The sequence below is a fragment of the Pelobates fuscus genome, chromosome 6, assembly GCF_036172605.1.
Source record: "Pelobates fuscus isolate aPelFus1 chromosome 6, aPelFus1.pri, whole genome shotgun sequence".
Classification (NCBI taxonomy): domain Eukaryota; kingdom Metazoa; phylum Chordata; class Amphibia; order Anura; family Pelobatidae; genus Pelobates; species Pelobates fuscus.
In genome coordinates, this window is record NC_086322.1 from 284,511,363 (window position 1) to 284,533,939 (window position 22,577).

The window sequence follows — 22,577 nt, forward strand, 5'->3', positions numbered from 1 at the left end:
TGGTGGCGTTGTCCGACTGAATCCTCACCGTCCGATTGGTGATGACTGAACTGAAGGACACCAGTGCCTTCCAAACCGCTTGTAATTCCCTGAAATTTGAGGAAGCGCTCTTCCCTGTTCCAAAGACCTTGATGGAATTGAGAACCGAGATGGGCGCCCCAACCAGTCTGGGAAGCATCTGTGGTTATCGTAATCCACTGTTTTTGTGCAAACGATAGGCCTTTTGAAATGTTGCTCCTGTCTTTCCACCAGTTTAGTTGCTTTTTCACCATTTCGGATAGGTGGAAGGGAGAGTCTAGATCTTCCTGTTTTCGTGTCCATTGGGAAAGAATGTCCCATTGCAATGGTTTTGATTCTGCCTTTGCCCAGGCCACTGCCGGGATTGCAGAAGTGAGGAGGCCTAGCAACCTCATAGCATCCCTGATTGAGCTTAGGTTTTTCTGCAGCTTTGATACGGCTTTTAAGATCCTCCTTTGTTTCTCTATTGGTAGAAACAGAGACAGGGACTGTGATTCTACCCGAAGACCCAAGAATTCCAGACTCCGTGACGGAGTCAACTTGGATTTTTTCAGGTTCAGGATCCAACCGTGATCTTTTAAAACCTTCATAGTAATCTTGAGATGATTTTTTAGCAGTTGTTTCGATTTGGCTTTCAAGAACCAATCGTCCAGGTATGGAACAATCGAGATACCTTTCAGACGTAAGACTGCTGCTACGGGTGCCAGGATCTTCGTAAAAACTCGAGGAGCTGAAGACAGGCCAAAGGGTAGAGCCTTGAATTGTGAATGGAGAATCCTTCGCTTTCTTGTTAGAACTGCAAACCTGAGGAACTTCCGGGAAGATTCTGAAACCGGTACATGTAGATAAGCATCTTTTAAATCTAACTTTGCCATGTGATCTCCTTTTTGTAAAATGTGCGTTACAGACAGAATACTTTCCATGCGGAACTTCTGGTACGGTATGCAGGTGTTGACTTGTTTTAGGTCTAGTATCGGCCGAAAGGATCCATCTGGTTTTTGAACCAGGAACAGGCGGGAGTAAACACCCTGAAACGTTTGGGCACCTTCTCTACCACATCTTTTCTTAAAAGAAGAAGAGCTTCTGTTAGGAGTGCTTCTGTTTTTTTCCTTGAAGGATAGTCTGATAGTAGGAAGGAAGGTTGTGGTCTTGTTGAAAACTTTATTCTGTAACCTTCTGAAATTGTTCTTATAATCCACCCATTTGATGTACTCTTTTCCCATTCGTGGGCGAAGAACCGAAGGCGTCCTCCCACTCTTTTGGCGTCAAAACTTCCTCTTTTTGTCTTGCCTGTTGCATTCTTGTCTAGACCACTGGCTGCTGTTTCCACCCTGTTTTTGAAACCTTCGAAACCGCCCTTGGTAACGAAAGGACCGCTGACCCTTATACTGAAATCGTTTATATCCCTGCGTTCTTGATTCCAGAGGTAGGGCTTTCTTTGTGTCCGACATTTGTTTAATAATGTCTTCCAAAGGCGTTCCAAAAAGTTTGTTCCTCTCAAAGGGTAATTCACACAAGGCAGCCTTGGATGCTGAATCAGCTGTCCATGTACGAAAGAGCTCTTCTGGCCACTGACGACAACCCCATAATTCTTGCTGCTAAACGAATAGACTCATCAGAGGCATCCAAAAGAAATTCATTAGATAATTTCAGTAGGAACATAAGATGGGAAGGATCTGCATCTGATTTTCCCATAAGAGACTCTTCCAGGGCTTGTAGCCAAACGCTCTGAGCCCTGAGAACCGCTGAACCTGCAATTCCGGCTCTGCATTGGTATCCTGCGGCTTGAAAGATTCTTCTACATGAAGTTTCGGCTCGTTTGTCCATTGGGTCTTTAAGTCCTGAGACTTCGCCAATGGGTATAGTGGTTTTCTTAGACAGCTGGGCAATCTGAATATCTACTTTAGGAAGATCTTCCCACTTTTCTTCCGACTGTAGCTTGAACAGCAGTTTAAATTGTTTAGAAATAAATGCACCTCTTTCAGGATTCTTCCATTCTCTATGAAGGAGATCCAAGATTTTAGGTGACATCGGGAAACCTTTAACCTTACCCTTGGTAGGTTCCGTTTCTTGTACAGCTGATGTTACTTCTTTAATAAATTTTTTCAGCTCTTCTGGTGGGAAGCCCTCCTCCACACTGGAAGCTAGGCTGGAAATATCAGAAGGCGAAGAAAGAGAGCATTCTCCTGAAGAAACGTCAGACACCGAAGGAGATCTATTCCTCCTACGTTTCTTAGGCTTCTCTTGTATAGCCGGTTCTTTCTTCACAGAATCTTTAAAAGACTCAAACGTCTGGGACAAATTTTCCTCAAACCAGCCCAGGAAGGATGCCATATCAGTCTGCTTAGCTTTCTCTAGCAATTCCGTAGAGCACTGATTACACGTCTTTTTGCGACATCCGTCAGGTAGAGGTACAGAACATTCCAGACAACATAAGTGCTTAGATTTGCTTGTGGCTTTTTTGGGGACAGATGTTGACATCTTGTCTTTATCCGCTTTATCCAGAGAAATAGGACTGGACATATCTGTGGATCAAAAAAATAAATATATAAATATATAAATATAAAAATAAAAATAGAAGCATGCATAATAATAGATGAATAAAAGGAGAGATTCAAGTGTTAAATCTCACCTTAAATCACGTAATGTCCGTGTAGGAGGGCTGGTGACACGGAGAACCAGAACTGTACACCCACCCTTGGGGTCAGAAAGGTTCTGCACAGCTTATATACCAAATTTTAAAATTTTTAAATTTGGCGCCAAAACCCCGGTTTCGCGCATGCGCAGTAGCGCGATTCCGTGTTTGGTGGAACGCAATGCCTCCCAGCGTGCGTTCCACCACTGTGCGCATGCGTAAAGTAAACGAGGAGGACCGCCCGGGAACTCATCGTAGAAGCCACAAAAGGGAAGCACCCGGTCGCGTTCCGTAACGCTAGACCGGAAGAACTGTGCCACTCAGTTCCCACCCGGGGCGCTATCGGGCACTCACCTCCCCGATCAGCAGCCTGTGCTGATCGCACCTTTCTCCACCGGAACTGGGGAACCTGTCCGTCCCGTTGCCGGGACAAGAAGAACTGGCGGGTGATTCGATCTTGCAGGTTTTATGGAGGCAGCAGGCGGAGCACAGCTATAAGATTCAAAGAAGGGGGAGCTTCTTGTCCAACAACGGAAGGAACATCCCACTTGTGAGTACTGCCACTATACGAAGGGAAAAATTGGGGAATGTGGTTACCTTCTAGATAACAACTTAAGTATTTGGTATATAGAGGGCAGTCTCGTCCCACTAAACATACCTATCCAGGAAAGAGTTAACTTTTCCTGGTGGCTATTTTGACGTAATTTTGGCTTATCTATATGGTTTCTTTGGGATTTTTCCAGACATTGTGTCGGCATTTTCTGTAGTAATGCATTTAAAAACAAAAAATTTTTTTTCACTGTAATAGATTGAATAGCAGTTAGTTGTCTGACAGCTTCTGTGTCAGGCTCACAGTGGATACTGTGCCCACTTGCCCAGTGCCACCACTCATATCTGGTGTCACAATAGCTTAAGCTTGCATTTAAAAACAAAATTTGTTTTCACTGTAATAGATTGAATAGCAGTTAGTTGTCTGCCAGCTTCTGTGTCAGGCTCACAATGGATACTGTGCCCACTTGCCCAGTGCCACCATTCATATCTGGTGTCACAATAGTTTAAGCTTGCATTTAAAAACAAAAAAATGTTTTTCACTGTAATAGATTGAATAGCAGTTAGTTGTCTGCCAGCTTCTGTGTCAGGCTCACAGTGGATACTGTGCCCACTTGCCCAGTGTCACCACTCATATCTGGTGTCACAATAGCTTAAGCTTGCATTTAAAAACAAACATTTTTTTTCACTGTAATAGATTGAATAGCAGTTAGTTGTCTGCAAGCGTCTGGGTGTCAGGCGTTCAGCGTGTACTCTGCCAACCTCTGCAAGTGCACTTTGCCACTCATATCTGGTGTCACAATAGCGTGCCTTTAAAAAGCTAAAAAGTTTTTCACTGTAAGCTAATAGTAGGCAGTGTCCTTCAAGTGGGTGTCAGGCCTTCAGCGTGTACTCTGCCAACCTCTGCAAGTGCACTTTGCCACTCATATCTGGTGTCATTATAGCGTGCCTTTAAAAAGCAAAAAAGTTTTTCACTGTAAGCTAATAGCAGTCAGTGGCCTTCAAGCGGGTGTCAGGCCTTCAGCATTCACTTTGCCACTCATATCTGGTGTCACAATAGCGTGTCTTTAAAAAGCAAAAAAGTTTTTCACTGTAAGCTAATAGCAGTCAGTGTACTTCAAGTGGGTGTCAGGCCTTCAGCGTGTACTCTGCCAACCTCTGCAAGTGCACTTTGCCACTCATATCTGGTGTCACTATAGCGTGCCTTTAAAAAGCAAAAAAGTTTTTCACTGTAAGCTAATAGCAGTCAGTGTCCTTCAAGCGGATGTCAGGCCTTCAGCGTGCACTTTGCCACTCATATCTGGTGTCACAATAGCGTGCCTTTAAAAAGCAAAAAAGTTTTTCACTGTAAGCTAATAGCAGTCAGTGTACTTCAAGTGGGTGTCAGGCCTTCAGTGTGTACTCTGCCAACCTCTGCAAGTGCACTTTGCCACTCATATCTGGTGTCACAATAGCGTGCCTTTAAAAAGCAAAAAAGTTTTTCACTATAAGCTAATAGCAGTCAGTGTACTTCAAGTGGGTGTCAGGCCTTCAGCGTGTACTCTGCCAACCTCTGTAAGTGCACTTTGCCACTCATATCTGGTGTCACTATAGCGTGCATTTAAAAAGAAAAAAAGTTTTTCACTGTTATAGATTAGTTAGTTAGTTGTCTTTAACCCCTTAAGGACACATGACGTGTGTGGCATGTCATGATTCCCTTTTATTCCAGAAGTTTGGTCCTTAAGGGGTTAAGCGGGTGTCAGGCCTACAGCGTGTACTCTGCCAACCTCTGCCAGTGCACATTGCCACTCATATCTGGTCTCACAGTAGCTTGCACGCATAGTACCACTAATCCAAAAAAAAATGACAGGCAGAGGCAGGCCACCCCGCAGGGGCCATAGTGGTCGTGGTGCTGTGATTCCCTTTGGCCCTAGAATAATTCCCAGTTTTCAGAGGCCACGCACCCTGAACTTGAAAAGTTGTGAGGACATAGTTGACTGGCTAACACAGGACACCCAATCTTCTACAGCTTCTGCTCGGAACCTTGACGCACCATCCTCCTCCAGCTTAGCTTCGGGCACCTCTCAAGATACCACTCACCCGCCTGCCGCCACCACCAAAACTAGCACCACAGCCGCTTCACTTGGTATGTCAGAGGAGTTATTTACACATCCGTTTGAAGAAATGAGTGATGCGCAACCATTATTGCCAGAGGATGTAGATAACAGGGATATGTCTCAGGCAGGCAGCATTACACACATAGACTTACGGTGTGATGATGATGATGTTGTACCTGCTGCTGCTTCCTTTGCTGAGTTGTCAGATACAAGTGAAGCGGTTGATGATGACGATGCGTCCATGGATGTCACGTGGGTGCCCGCTCGGCAAGAAGAAGAACAGGGCGAAAGTTCAGATGGGGAGACAGAGAGGAGGAGGAGGAGACGAGTTGGAAGCAGGGGGAGGTCGTCGCAAGGAGCTAGTGGCACAGTCAGACAGCATGCATCGGCACCCGGGGTCAGCCCGACAGCACGCCAATCAACGCATGCTGTGTCCACCACCAGAATGCCGTCATTGCAGAGCTCAGCAGTGTGGCATTTTTTTGTGTGTCTGCCTCTGACAACAGCGATGCCATTTGCAACCTGTGCCAAAAGAAACTGAGTCGTGGGAAGTCCAACACCCACCTAGGTACAACTGCTTTGCGTAGGCACATGATCGCACATCACAAACGCCTATGGGATCAACACATGAGTACAAGCAGCACACAAACTCAAAGCCGCCATCCTCCTCCTGGTCCAGCATCGTCAACCACTGCTGTCCTCCTTGCCCCCTCTCAACCATCCGCCACTCCGTCTCTCGCCTTGAGCAGTTCCCGCTCATTTGCCCACAGTCAGGTGTCTGTCAAGGACATGTTTGAGCGTAAGAAGCCAATGTCAGAAAGTCACCCCCTTGCTCAGGGTCTGACAGCTGGCTTGTCTGAACTATTAGCCTGCCAGCTTTTACCATACAAGCTGGTGGAGTCTGAGGCGTTCAAAAAATTTGTAGCTATTGGGACACTGCAGTGGAAGGTACCCGGACAAAATTTCTTTTCACAAAAGGCAATCCCCAACCTGTACTCGATTGTGCAAAAGGAAGTAATGGCATGTCTGGCACACAGTGTTGGGGCAAGGGTCCATCTGACCACTGATACCTGGTCTGCAAAGCATGGTCAGGGCAGGTATATTACCTACACTGCGCATTGGGTAAAAAGGCGGATGGCTGCCAAGCATGGAATGCGTGGCTCTGCAGAGGAGTTGGTGACACCGCCACCGACACCGCAGGCCTGCTGCCACCTCCTCTACTCCTCCTACTCCATCCTCTTCCATAACCTCCTCGGCTGAGTCCTCTTCTGCTGCTGCGTCTTGCTCCACATCAACGGCACCCCCCCAGCTCCCCAGGTACTATTCCACATCCCGGATACGGCAGTGTCACGCCGTCTTGTGTTTGACTTGCTTGAAAGCAGAGAGTCACACCGGACAAGCACTCCTGTCCGCCCTGAACACACAGGTGGAAAAGTGGCTGACTCCGCAGCAACTGGATATCGGCAAAGTGGTTTGTGACAACGGAACAAATTTGTTGGCGGCATTGAAGTTGGGCAAGTTGACACATGTGCCGTGCATGGCACATGTGTGTAATCTGATCGTACAACGCTTTGTGCATAAGTACACAGGCTTACAGGACGTCCTGAAGCAGGCCAGGAAGGTGTGTGCCCATTTCAGGCATTCCTACATGGCCATGGCGCACTTTGCAGATATCCAGCGGTGAAACAACATGCCAGTGAGGCGCTTGATTTGCGACAGCCCAACACGTTGGAATTCAACACTGCTAATGTTCGACCGCCTGCTCCAACAAGAAAAAGCCTTTAATGAATATTTGTATGACAGCCTCTGGGAAGCTGGGAATTTTTTTGCCACGTTACTGGACGCTCATGCCCAATGCCTGTAGGCTCATGCGTCCTTTTGAGGAGGTGACAAACCTAATCAGTCGCACCGAAGGCGCCATCAGCGACATCATACCATTTGTTTTCTTCCTGGAGCGTGCCCTGCGAAGAGTGCTGGATTAGGCCGTAGATGAGCGTGAAGAGGAAGAGGAAGAGTTGTGGTCACCATCACCACCAGAAACAGCAAATTGGGTCTTTAATGCTGTCGTGCCTGTTGAGGGACCCTCGTATAAAAAGGCTGAAGGAGAACGACTTGTACTGGTTGTCCACGCTACTAGACCCCCGGTATAAGCAGAAAGTGGCGGAAATGTTACCGAATTACAACAAGTCGGAAAGGATGCAGCATTTGCAAAATAAATTAAAAAGTATTCTTTACACAGCGTATAAGGGTGATGGCACAGCACAACGGGAATCTAACAGGGGAAGAGGTGAAAGTCATCCTCCTCCTCCCACGACCACGCCGGCAAGGACAGGACGCTTTAAAGACGTGTTGTTGATGGAGGACATGCGGAGCTTTTTAAGTCCTACGCATCACCACAGCCCTTTAGGATCCAACCTCAGAGAACGACTCGCCGACAGGTAGCAGACTACCCCGCCTTAACTGCAGATATCGACACTCTGAGGAGCGATGAACCCTTTGACTACTGGGTGTGCAGGCTTGACCTGTGGCCTGAGCTATCCCAATTTGCGATAGAACTTCTGGTCTGCCCTGCTTCAAATGTCCTGTCAGAAAGGACCTTCAGTGCAGCAGGAGGTATTGTCACTGAGAAGAGAAGTCGCCTAGGTCAAAAAAGTCTAGATTACCTCACCTTTATTAAGATGAATGAGGGATGGATCCCGAAGGGACTGACAGTGGAAGATACATTCGACTAAAAAAGGCCTGATGAGATGAGCTGCCTTTGGCTACAAATGGTTCACACGCTGCTGTATTTTAGCTCTGAATGCCGTTTGACTTGTGTGACTTATCCGCCACCAACTAGGGTTCAAGCCGCAATGTTTTAGGGCACTTTCTCCCTGGGAAACAAACATCAATTTTTATGGCCGCTGCTACAGCAGAGGCTGCAACAATACCTATTTTTTCAGGCATGTGTACATACCTAATTTTTCGGGCCTCTGGTGCTGCACTGTGGCTTCAAAAACCAAACCAAAAAAAAGGCACATAACAGGGATTAAACTGATAGGAATAGTACTACTTAACACACCACTCCTATCTGGTGGCACATTAGATTGCACGCGCAGTGCCCCAAATTTGAAGTAGGAGGACCGACCAAGCATCTTTTTCCATCTCCCGGTTCCTAAAATCGATGCCATATACACGTCCCCTGATAGGGCGCCAGCTCTCGTTATTCTCTTGGGCGCCAGCTCGTTATTCTCTTTTTCACTTCACTAGGACACTTTACTGCACTATGGGCACTTAGACCCACTCTTTGTCTTGCACAGTGTTATTCCTAGCCAGCATCTGTGATGGGAAATCAGCTTAGAACACCCTTGATGTTTAACCCCTTAAGGACCAAACTTCTGGAATAAAAGGGAATCATGACATGTCACACATGTCATGTGTCCTTAAGGGGTTAAGGAGATTAGGGCTAGTTTAGAGGATTATTCTTAGACCTCTCTGAGTCTTTATAGCCCTTCTACCTATCCAGCATTTCTGGAAACTAGCTAAGAGAAAGGGTGGATGTGTGTCTGTGATATATTTAACTTTATATCACCTTATTGACACTTTATCACTCCGGTCTCCATACTCTCTGCCTATACCCATCTATTTTGAGGGAATTTCCTTGCCCCTGCCAATATTATATAATAGGTAATAGTATTACCATTATTACACAATTAGCCACTATAGGGGAATGAGTATAGTATCCCTTTGTTATTTATAAATGATCCAATAAAGACTTTTGTCCATTACTCCATTTACTTTAACAAAGGGTACTAACCACGGTATTAGGAAGCATTATTCTGCTTTCCCTTTCTCCCTCTATTATACACCTATGCTCACTAGGATTTGTAGGTATCACTTTATTATAGTTGTCTAACCTTTTCCTATGCCAGTTTTATATCTCCTTCTTGGGAGATTGTTTCTTTTTTCAGTTTATTAGCATACTTTCAGGGACCCTTGGTGTTGTACGTGGCTGGGTGGAGTAAGAGACCTTCAATGACATCAGTGAGGACAAGGAACGGACATGGCTAGCTTGGTATCCAACCTTGTGCAAATGGGGAGTTTGCGGTTGTGCAAATGGACTGTTTGCGGTTGTTTGCGGTGCGTTAAACGGGGAGTTTGGTCTGTCACTGTGAATCGGGCATAACCCTTACACTACCTGATCGATACAACATCATACAGTAGGTCCGCCCCTCATTATTTTTATGGCCCCCACCCACCGCTCATTGGTGGGGGCGGGAGGACAGTAGGTCCCCCCATTGTGATTTATGGCCCCCACCCACCATGCAGGGGTGGGGGCTGGGGGGGAGGACAGTAGGAATGTTTTTCATTTAGTGAATATTCCATATTCTGCTCTGTGTCAGTGTGTATCAGGGTCCCTGACAGGGCCGGCGCCACCTGTAAGGCGACCTAGGCAGTCGCCTAGGGCGCAAATTAGCAGGGGGCGCCGGATCTCTGTGCCCGCTGTCGCTCCTCATGCTGCGCCGCCTGAGCGCTTTTACAAGCCTCAGGCGGCGCAGCACTGCTGCATGGAGGGCGGCTGGGTTTGAGTGACCGGCAGGAGGGAAGCACAGAGCGCTCCCTCCTGCCGGTCTCTCCATGTAGCGTGGGCGGGCGGCGCGGTGAGCGCTTCCTGTCATTCCGCCGGCGGCCGGGTACAGGAAACAGAGGTTCCTGTCCCGCGTTCCGCGCCGCCCGGCCGCGCTACATGGGCAGGAGGGGAGGGTAAGGACCACCAGGGGAGGGAAGGGAGGGTAAGGACCACCAGGGGAGGGAAGGGAGGGTAAGGACCACTATGGGAGGGAGGGGGGATAAGGACCACAATGGGAGGGAGGGGGGAGATAAGGACCACTATGGGAGGGAGGGGGGGGGATAAGGACCACTATGGGAGCGGGGGGGGGTAAGGACCACTAGGGGAGGGAGGGAGGGGGGTATAAGGACCACTATGGGAGGGAGGGGGGTATAAGGACCACTATGGGAGGGAGGGGGATAAGGACCACTAAGGGAGGGAGGGGGGATAAGTGCCACTAGGGGAGGGGGGATAAGGACCACTATTGGAGGGAAGGGGGTATAAGGACCACTATGGGAAGGGGGGATAAGGACCACTAGGGGAGGGAGGGGGGGGGGATAAGGACCACTAGGGGAGGGAGGGGGGTAAGGACAACTAGGGGAGGGAGGGGGGTAAGGACCACTAGGGGAGGGAGGGGGGGTATAAGGACCACTAAGGGAGGGAGGGAGGGGGGGATAAGGACAACTATGGGAGGGAGGGGGGTATAAGGACCACTATGGGAGGCAGGGGGGGATAAGGACCACAATGGGAGGGAGGGGGGAGATAAGGACCACTATGGGAGGGAGGGGGGATAAGTGCCACTAGGGGAGGGAGGGGGGATAAGTGCCACTAGGGGAGGGAGGGGGGATAAGTGCCACTAGGGGAGGGAGGGGGATAAGGACCACTATTGGAGGGAGAGGGGTATAAGGACCACTATGGGAAGGGGGGATAAGGACCACTAGGGGAGGGAGGGGGGATAAGGACCGCTATGGGAGGGAGGGGGGGAGATAAGGACCACTATGGGAGGGAGGGGGGGGTAAGGACCACTAGGGGAGGGAGCGGGGGGGGGATAAGGACCACTAGGGGAGGGAGGGGGGGGATAAGGACCACTAGGGGAGGGAGGGGGGGTATAAGGACCACTAAGGGAGGGAGGGAGGGGGGATAAGGACCACTATGGGAGGGAGGGGGGTATAAGGACCACTATGGGAGGCAGGGGGGGATAAGTACCACTAGGTGAGGGAGGGGGGGATAAGGACCACTAGGGGAGGGAGGGGGGATAAGGACCACTAGGGGAGGGAGGGGGGGTATAAGGACCACTATGGGAGGGAGGGGGGTATAAGGACCACTATGGGAGGGAGGGGGGGATAAGGACCACTAAGGGAGGGAGGGGGGTTAAGGACCACTATGGGAGGGGGGGATAAGGACCACTAGGGGAGGGAGGGGGATAAGGACCACTATTGGAGGGAGGGGGGTATAAGGACCACTATGGGAGGGAGGGGGGATAAGGACCACTAGGGGAGGGAGGGGGGATAAGGACCACTATGGGGGGGAGGGGGGATAAGGACCACTATTGGAGGGAGGGGGGTATAAGGACCACTATGGGAAGGGGGGATAAGGACCACTAGGGGAGGGAGGGGGGATAAGGACCGCTATGGGAGGGAGGGGAGATAAGGACCACTATGGGAGGGAGGGGGGTAAGGACCACTGGGGGAGGGAGCGGGGGGGGTAAGGACCACTAGGGGAGGGAGGGAGGGGGGTATAAGGACCACTATGGGAGGGAGGGGGGTATAAGGACCACTATGGGAGGGAGGGGGATAAGGACCACTAAGGGAGGGAGGGGGGATAAGTGCCACTAGGGGAGGGGGGATAAGGACCACTATTGGAGGGAAGGGGGTATAAGGACCACTATGGGAAGGGGGGATAAGGACCACTAGGGGAGGGAGGGGGGGGGATAAGGACCACTAGGGGAGGGAGGGGGGTAAGGACAACTAGGGGAGGGAGGGGGGTAAGGACCACTAGGGGAGGGAGGGGGGGTATAAGGACCACTAAGGGAGGGAGGGAGGGGGGGATAAGGACAACTATGGGAGGGAGGGGGGTATAAGGACCACTATGGGAGGCAGGGGGGGATAAGGACCACAATGGGAGGGAGGGGGGAGATAAGGACCACTATGGGAGGGAGGGGGGATAAGTGCCACTAGGGGAGGGAGGGGGGATAAGTGCCACTAGGGGAGGGAGGGGGGATAAGTGCCACTAGGGGAGGGAGGGGGATAAGGACCACTATTGGAGGGAGGGGGGTATAAGGACCACTATGGGAAGGGGGGATAAGGACCACTAGGGGAGGGAGGGGGGATAAGGACCGCTATGGGAGGGAGGGGGGGAGATAAGGACCACTATGGGAGGGAGGGGGGGTAAGGACCACTAGGGGAGGGAGCGGGGGGGGGGGATAAGGACCACTAGGGGAGGGAGGGGGGGGATAAGGACCACTAGGGGAGGGAGGGGGGGTATAAGGACCACTAAGGGAGGGAGGGAGGGGGGATAAGGACCACTATGGGAGGGAGGGGGGTATAAGGACCACTATGGGAGGCAGGGGGGGATAAGTACCACTAGGTGAGGGAGGGGGGGATAAGGACCACTAGGGGAGGGAGGGGGGATAAGGACCACTAGGGGAGGGAGGGGGGGTATAAGGACCACTATGGGAGGGAGGGGGGTATAAGGACCACTATGGGAGGGAGGGGGGGATAAGGACCACTAAGGGAGGGAGGGGGGTTAAGGACCACTATGGGAGGGGGGGATAAGGACCACTAGGGGAGGGAGGGGGATAAGGACCACTATTGGAGGGAGGGGGGTATAAGGACCACTATGGGAGGGAGGGGGGATAAGGACCACTAGGGGAGGGAGGGAGGGGGGATAAGGACCACTATGGGGGGGAGGGGGGATAAGGACCACTATTGGAGGGAGGGGGGTATAAGGACCACTATGGGAAGGGGGGATAAGGACCACTAGGGGAGGGAGGGGGGATAAGGACCGCTATGGGAGGGAGGGGAGATAAGGACCACTATGGGAGGGAGGGGGGTAAGGACCACTGGGGGAGGGAGCGGGGGGGGGTAAGGACCACTAGGGGAGGGAGGGAGGGGGGTATAAGGACCACTATGGGAGGGAGGGGGGTATAAGGACCACTATGGGAGGGAGGGGGATAAGGACCACTAAGGGAGGGAGGGGGGATAAGTGCCACTAGGGGAGGGGGGATAAGGACCACTATTGGAGGGAAGGGGGTATAAGGACCACTATGGGAAGGGGGGATAAGGACCACTAGGGGAGGGAGGGGGATAAGGACCGCTATGGGAGGGGGGGCGATAAGGACCACTATGGGAGGGAGGGGGGGGTAAGGACCACTAGGGGAGGGAGCGGGGGGATAAGGACCACTAGGGGAGGGAGGGGGGATAAGGACCACTAGGGGAGGGAGGGGGGGTATAAGGACCACTAAGGGAGGGAGGGAGGGGGGATAAGGACCACTATGGGAGGGAGGGGGGTATAAGGACCACTATGGGAGGCAGGGGGGGATAAGTACCACTATGGGAGGGAGGGGGGTATAAGGACAACTATGGGAGGCAGGGGGGGATAAGTACCACTAGGTGAGGGAGGGGGGCATAAGGACCACTAGGGGAGGGAGGGGGGATAAGGACCACTAGGGGAGGGAGGGGGGGTATAAGGACCACTATGGGAGGGAGGGGGGTATAAGGACCACTATGGGAGGGAGGGGGGGATAAGGACCACTAAGGGAGGGAGGGGGGTTAAGGACCACTATGGGAGGGAGGGGGGTTAAGGACCACTAGGGGAGGGAGGGGGGATAAGGACCACTATTGGAGGGAGGGGGTTATAAGGACCACTATGGGAGGGAGGGGGGATAAGGACCACTAGGGGAGGGAGGGGGGATAAGGACCACTATGGGAGGGAGGGGGGATAAGGACCACTATTGGAGGGAGGGGGGCATAAGGACCACTATGGGAAGGGGGGATAAGGACCACTAGGGGAGGGAGGGGGGATAAGGACCGCTATGGGAGGGAGGGGAGATAAGGACCACTATGGGAGGGAGGGGGGATAAGGACCACTAGGGGAGGGAGCGGGGGGGATAAGGACCACTAGGGGAGGGAGGGAGGGGGGTATAAGGACCACTATGGGATGGAGGGGGGTTATAAGGACCACTATGGGGAGGGAGGGGGGATAAGGACCACTAGGGGAAGGAGGGGGGGTATAAAGACCACTTTGGGAGGGAGGGGGGTATAAGGACCACTATGGGAGGGAGGGGGGGATAAGGACCACTAAGGGAGGGAGGGGGGTTAAGGACCACTATGGGAGGGAGGGGGTTATAAGGACCACTATGGGAGGGAGGGGGGATAAGGACCACTAGGGGAGGGAGGGGGGATAAGGACCACTATGGGAGGGAGGGGGGATAAGGACCACTAGGGGAGGGAGGGGGGATAAGGACCACTATTGGAGGGAGGGGGGTATAAGGACCACTATGGGAAGGGGGGATAAGAACCACTAGGGGAGGAAGGGGGGATAAGGACCGCTATGGGAGGGAGGGGAGATAAGGACCACTATGGGAGGGAGGGGGGGTAAGGACCACTAGGGGAGGGAGCGGGGGGGGGGGATAAGGACCACTAGGGGAGGGAGCGGGGGGGATAAGGACCACTAGGGGAGGGAGGGGGGTATAAGGACCACTAGGGGAGGGAGGGGGGGCATAAGGACCACTAAGGGAGGGAGGGAGGGGGGGATAAGGACCACTATGGGAGGGAGGGGGGTATAAGGACCACTATGGGAGGCAGGGGGGGATAAGGACCACTAGGTGAGGGAGGGGGGGATAAGGACCACTAGGGGAGGGGGGATAAGGACCAATAGGGGAGGGAGGGGGGTATAAGGACCACTATGGGAGGGAGGGGGGTATAAGGACCACTATGGGAGGGAGGGGGGATAAGGACCACTAAGGGAGGGGGGGGGGTTAAGGACCACTATGAGAGGGAGGGGGGATAAGGACCACTAGGGGAGGGAGGGGGGATAAGGACCACTATTGGAGGGAGGGGGTTATAAGGACCACTATGGGAGGGAGGGGGGATATGGACCACTAGGGGAGGGGGGATAAGGACCACTAGGGGAGGGGGGATAAGGACCACAATGGGAGGGAGGGGGGGATAAGGACCACAATGGGAGGGAGGGGGAGATAAGGACCACTATGGGAGGGAGGGGGGGGATAAGGACCACTATGGGAGGGAGGGGGGGGATAAGGACCACTAGGGGAGGGAGGGGGGGTAAGGACCACTAGGGGAGGGAGGGGGGTAAGGACCACTAGGGGAGGGAGGGGGGGTATAAGGACCACTAAGGGAGGGAGGGAGGGGGGGATAAGGACAACTATGGGAGGGAGGGGGGTATAAGGACCACTATGGGAGGCAGGGGGGGATAAGGACCACTAGCGAAGGGAGGGGGGATAAGGACCCCTAGGGGAGGGAGGGGGGTATAAGGACCACTATGGGAGGGAGGGGGGTATAAGGACCACTATGGGAGGGAGGAGGGATAAGGACCACTAAGGGAGGGAGGGGGGATAAGTGCCACTAGGGGAGGGAGGGGGGATAAGTGCCACTAGGGGAGGGAGGGGGATAAGGACCACTATTGGAGGGAGGGGGGTATAAGGACCACTATGGGAAGGGGGGATAAGGACCACTAGGGGAGGGAGGGGGGATAAGGACCGCTATGGGAGGGAGGGGGGAGATAAGGACCACTATGGGAGGGAGGGGGGGTAAGGACCACTAGGGGAGGGAGCGGGGGGGGATAAGGACCACTAGGGGAGGGAGGGGGGATAAGGACCACTAGGGGAGGGAGGGGGGTATAAGGACCACTAAGGGAGGGAGGGAGGGGGGGATAATGAACCACTATGGGAGGGAGGGGGGTATAAGGACCACTATGGGAGGCAGGGGGGGATAAGTACCACTAGGTGAGGGAGGGGGGGATAAGGACCACTAGGGGAGGGAGGGGGGATAAGGACCACTAGGGGAGGGAGGGGGGGTATAAGGACCACTATGGGAGGGAGGGGCTTATAAGGACCACTATGGGAGGGAGGGGGGATAAGGACCACTAAGGGAGGGAGGGGGGTTAAGGACCACTATGGGAGGGAGGGGGTATAAGGACCACTAGGGGAGGGAGGGGGGATAAGGACCACTATTGGAGGGAGGGGGTTATAAGGACCACTATGGGAGGGAGGGGGGATAAGGACCACTAGGGGAGGGAGGGGGGATAAGGACCACTATGGGAGGGAGGGGGGATAAGGACCACTATTGGAGGGAGGGGGGTATAAGGACCACTATGGGAAGGGGGGATAAGGACCACTAGGGGAGGGAGGGGGGATAAGGACCGCTATGGGAGGGAGGGGAGATAAGGACCACTATGGGAGGGAGGGGGGTAAGGACCACTGGGGGAGGGAGCGGGGGGGTAAGGACCACTAGGGGAGGGAGGGAGGGGGGTATAAGGACCACTATGGGAGGGAGGGGGGATAAGGACCACTAAGGGAGGGAGGGGGGATAAGTGCCACTAGGGGAGGGAGGGGGGATAAGGACCACTATTGGAGGGAAGGGGGTATAAGGACCACTATGGGAAGGGGGGTTAAGGACCACTAGGGGAGGGAGGGGGATAAGGACCGCTATGGGAGGGGGGGGCGATAAGGACCACTATTGGAGGGAGGGGGTTATAAGGACCACTATGGGAGGGAGGGGGGATAAGGACCACTAGGGGAGGGAGGGGGATAAGGACCACTATGGGAGGGAGGGGGATAAGGACCACTATTGGAGGGAGGGGGGTATAAGGACCACTATGGGAAGGGGGGATAAGGACCACTAGGGGAGGGAGGGGGGATAAGGACCGCTATGGGAGGGAGGGGAGATAAGGACCACTATGGGAGGGAGGGGGGGTAAGGACCACTAGGGGAGGGCGCGGGGGGGATAAGGACCACTAGGGGAGGGAGGGAGGGGGGTATAAGGACCACTATGGGAGGGAGGGGGGTATAAGGACCACTATGGGGAGGGAGGGGGGATAAGGACCACTAGGGGAGGGAGGGGGGGTATAAAGACCACTTTGGGAGGGAGGGGGGTATAAGGACCACTATGGGAGGGAGGGGAGGATAAGGACCACTAAGGGAGGGAGGGGGGTTAAGAACCACTATGGGAGGGAGGGGGTTATAAGGACCACTATGGGAGGGAGGGGGGATAAGGACCACTAGGGGAGGGAGGGGGGATAAGGACCACTATGGGAGGGAGGGGGGATAAGGACCACTAGGGGAGGGAGGGGGGATAAGGACCACTATTGGAGGGAGGGGGGTATAAAGACCACTATGGGAAGGGGGATAAGAACCACTAGGGGAGGGAGGGGGGATAAGGACCGCTATTGGAGGGAGGGGAGATAAGGACCACTATGGGAGGGAGGGGGGGTAAGGACCACTAGGGGAGGGAGCGGGGGGGGGATAAGGACCACTAGGGGAGGGAGCGGGGGGGATAAGGACCACTAGGGGAGGGAGGGGGGTATAAGGACCACTAGGGGAGGGAGGGGGGGCATAAGGACCACTAAGGGAGGGAGGGGGGGATAAGGACCACTATGGGAGGGAGGGGGGTATAAGGACCACTATGGGAGGCAGGGGGGGATAAGGACCACTAGGTGAGGGAGGGGGGGATAAGGACCACTAGGGGAGGGGGGATAAGGACCAATAGGGGAGGGAGGGGGGTATAAGGACCACTATGGGAGGGAGGGGGGTATAAGGACCACTATGGGAGGGAGGGGGGATAAGGACCACTAAGGGAGGGGGGGGTTAAGGACCACTATGAGAGGGAGGGGGGATAAGGACCACTAGGGGAGGGAGGGGGGATAAGGACCACTATTGGAGGGAGGGGGTTATAAGGACCACTATGGGAGGGAGGGGGGATATGGACCACTAGGGGAGGGAGGGGGGATAAGGCCACTATGGGAGGGAGGGGGGGAGATAAGGACCACTAGGGGAGGGGGGATAAGGACCACTAGGGGAGGGAGGGGGGATAAGGACCACTAGGGGAGGGAGGGGGGATAAGGACCACTAGGGGAGGGAGGGGAGGATAAGGACCACTAGGGGAGGGGAAGGTAAGGACCAGTAGGGGAGGGGGGAGCAAGAACCACTAGGTGAGGGGAGGGTAAGGACCACTAGGGGATGGGAGGGGGAAGTAAGGACCACTAGGGGAGGGGGGTGAAGGAACACAGGGGGAACGGGGGTGGGGAGGTAAGGACCACTGAGGGAGGAGGAGGGGAGGTCCACTAGGGGTTTGGGAGAGGGAGGACCACTAAGGGGGGGAAGGACCACCAAAGGGGGGTAAGGAGGGAGGACTACTAAGGAGAGGGGAGGAGGGTAAGGACCACTAAGGGGGGTGGAGATTACCACTAAGGGGGTGGGAGGGGGGAGTGATAAGACCACCAAGGGGGGACTGCAGAGGGACAGGGGGCCAAGGGAGAGCACTAAGTGACAGAAGGGAAGAACACGGAGGGACAGAAGGGAAGGGGAAATCAATAATTGACCGGAGGGGAGAGCACTATGAATTTCTTAAAAAAAAAATAAAGAGCTGTTTCCCTCTCAGTCCCTATCCTACCCCACAAACCCTCTATTTTACACTACACACATACACAATGCATCCCCCCCCCCACACACAGAAACATACAATGCATTCCTACTCACACACAGACACACCCGAAATACACAATGCATCCCTTACGTTCTCTTACATAATTAATGCACCCCTTACAGACACACACTGCATTTAATTACATACACAGAAACAAACCTTGCACCCCTTACACACACACACACACACACACACCAGAAACATACAATGCATTCCTTACACGCAAACACACACTACATCCCCTATAAACACACTACATCCCTTACACAAATTGCACACATAAAACATCCCCAACTCATGGATGGGCCATGTAGGTGGATTTATGGGTGGGCATTGTAGGCGTATGCCCCCTCGGGGCCCAGACCTTGAGCTGTGTAAGCGGCCCTAAAAAATGGAGCTGCTTCCTGTTCGTTAATTGTTGTGAGCACTGTTAAAAACAGTCTCCAGAGAGCCTCTTCTACACCAGACCTGTGGAGCCAGACTGAGCCCATCATCAGCCTCTTGTCCTCATCTGGTGGTAAGTAGGCAATTCAATATATTATTAGTGGCACTAATCTCTAATTTACCTCACATTAAATGGATACTATAGTCACCAGAAGCACTACAGCATAATGTAGTGGTTCTGGTGTCTATAGCCTGTGCCTGTAGGCTTTTTAATGTAAACACACTGTCTTTTCAGATAAAAGACACATTGTGAAGACTGGCGTTGGCCCATATGGCAGGACAGGGGGGGGGGCAAATTCTTTTTTGCCTAGGGCGGCAAAAATCCTTGCACCGGCCCTGGTCGCTGAGGACAGGTGTCAATGCATATCTGCCAAGTGACCCTATGTAGGGGGAACAGTCCCTATTCTGCTCTGTGTCAGTGTGTATCAGGGATCCTTAGGATTGGTGTCAATGCATATCTGCCAAGTGAAGTTGTTATGGTACTTTTTAGCAGTAAACCAAAATGTTTAAATGTCTATCTGTTCCTGTCCAAATTAAAGAAAATTGAATTGCGTATATACGCTGAAGTAATTCAGTCTGACACACGGAGTTCAGGTTAAAATAACTTCGAGGAAATTTATTGGCAAGTGAAGCAAAAGCGGGCTCGCAGGCCCTTTTAAGAGGCATTTTGCGTCATCATTGATTATCAAGATATCAGTAAATACACATCATTAATTGGATTAATTGTTAAGTGTCTGGATTAGTGTCCACCTATCAATATAATTAATTGGCTCAAAAACTAAGTGGTTAGCTACGTGTCCACCCACCGAGAGGTGGTATTGTTTTGGACACGGGTGGGGACAAGGGGCTCAAGCGCCATCTTCCCAAGCATGAGGTTTACTCGGTGGAAAGGGGGGCTTGAGCGTCATTTTACACAGTCAGTGATGTCAGGTCTTGTGGTCAGGTGCAAGGTCTCTTATGAATAGAACATTTCATTACTACAGTGTTCTCATGGCCTTCAAATTATACTATGTTGCGAGTTAGGGGAAATTCAGCAGTTTCTGAGTTAGTCATGTCTTTATAGAAAATACAGTCTTTGTCCATTGTGTTAGATGTGCTGGGAAATTCTGTCATGTAATGTAGTTTTAAAATGGAGAAGTCAGGTCATGAGGACAAAATGGAGGATGTGTCACAGTATGAGGTTAAAATGGAGTTAGTGCAATAATTCAATACAAGTTCAATAAAGATTTTTAATAATTCTACATCAACCCTATGTAGGGGGAACAGTCCCTATTCTGCTCTGTGTCAGTGTGTATCAGGGATCCTTAGGATAGGTGTCAATCCATATCTGCCAAGTGACCCTATGTAGGGGAACAGTCCCTATTCTGCTCTGTGTCAGTGTGTATCAGGGATCCTTAGGATAGGTGTCAATCCATACCTGCCAAGTGACCCTATGTAGGGGGAACAGTCCCTATTCTGCTCTGTGTCAGTGTGTATCAGGGTCTCTGAGGACAGGTGTCAATCCATATGTCAAGGTGTCAATATGTCATGTCAGGTGTCAATCCATATCCATTGTGATTTAGGAATGTTAGGTGATTTATGCCCTTTATGGATTCAAACCAGACTCTGCATCAACCAGGGGCGGACTGACCGGACGGGCACTTCGGACATGGTCCGAGGGCCCGGCCGGGAGGGGGGCCCGCCATCAGGGGGCCCGGCGGCACACTCTGAGGGGGCCGGCCGCCCCGTTAAATGCTGCAGCCGCCTGAGCGCTCTCTTAAGAGCCTCAGGCGGCTGCAGCTTCTCACCTCCCCTCCCCTGTAGCGTGGCCGAGCTGCTCTCCGGTCCACGGTGCCCGGCCGGAGTGATAGGAAGGTGCACACTGAGTGTGCACCTTCCTGTCAGTCCGGCCGGGTGCAGGAAACAGAAACTCCGCGCGGAACAGGAGTTTCTGTTTCCTGTACCCGGCCGGACTTACGCCCCTCTCTCTTCTTACCCCTTCCTATCACTCCGGCCGGGCACCGCGGACCGGAGAGCAGCTCGGCCACGCTACAGGGGAGGGGGTAAGAACAGAGAGGGAGGGAGGGGGAGGGGTGTAAGAAGAAAGAGGGAGGGGGTAAGAAGAGAAAGGGGGTGGGGTAAGAAGAGAAAGGGAGGGGGTAAGAAGAGAGAGGGAGGGGCGTAAGAAGAGAGAGGGAGGGGGGTAAGAAGAGAAAGGGAGGGGGGTAAGAAGAGAAAGGGAGGGGGGTAAGAAGAGAGAGGGGGGGTTAGAATAGAGAGGGGGGGGGTAAGAAGAGAGAGGGAGGGGGGTAAGAAGAGGGGGGTAAGAAGAGAGAGGGAGGGGTGGGGTAAGAAGAGAGAGGGAGGGGTGGTAAGAAGAGAGGGAGGGGGTAAGAAGAGAGGAAGGGGGGGTAAGAAGAGAGAGGGAGGGGGGGTAAGAAGAGAGGGAGGGGGAGTAAGAAGAGAGAAAGGGGGGTAAGAAGAGAGGGGGAGTAAGGAGGGGTAAGAAGAGGGGGAGGGGGAGTAGGAAGGGAGGGGGGAGTAAGAAGGGGGTAAGAAGAGGGGGAGGGGGGAGTAAAAAGAGGAAGGGGGGAGTAAGAAGAGGGGGAGGGGGAGTAAGAAGAGGGGGGAGTAAGAAGAGGGGGAAGGTGGTAAGAAGAGGGGGAGGGGGGTAAGAAGAGGGGGAGGGGTGAGTAAGAAGAGGGGGAGGGGGGAGTAAAAAGAGGAAGGGGGGAGTAAGAAGGTATCACATGTCTGGCAATACTGCTGAACATCTTGGGAGACCCCTGGCCAAAAGAAACCTTGGGTCACCCACTGTAGCGTTTGTCATATCCCCAGGTGTCCTGCCAAGGGGATATCATGCCCAATCCACATGATTACCAGCTGAGGCTTTAGGGAGGGGGCAGCCTCCTATTCTGCACTCTAGAGAGCTGGTACAGTCGCCCTTGTTCCCATACAAAACGGTCACCTTCCAGACCTCCTTGTCCGGTCACAGCTTGGCTCGGTACTTGTCAAGTGCGAGTCAGTCGCTACTTCCCTCCCAAACTCATCGGGGTTTTGACTACGGTCAGGGTAGGGTCTGAGAATCTCACCTGGGGTGTCTCTGAGTGCGAATCAGTCTCGGCCATCCGTGCTTGTAGTCGGGTAGTAACAGGTTGAGGTTGAAACCAAGATCATTCCCTAGTTGGACTTCAGCAGGCAAGTTTCTCATAATGCCTTCTTCCACGTGATGGGCTCTGGCTCCCCAATCGAGATGCACTCAGGCAGTGGGAAACCGGTGGATAGCTATACTATGCTATCTTTCATTTCTTGCATGTAATGTCCACCTCTCCAATCTCGAGGAATCTATGAGAATCTACATACTTTGATGGGCTTGAAAACAACCTAAACTCTGTGAGTGTGACATATTAATAAGGGGCATTTTACTATATTACCGTTAATCCCCTATGAGCGTACTTTCTTTTGTATTTTTTAGGTATAGGTATATCTTGCTTTGTTTCTATGTGTATTGAGGATTGAGAGGAATCCTTTTGTTATACCTGACCAAACGAAGGGAAGTAATTATCCTTTTATATATTTTTCACATACTACACCTGGGTGGTCTA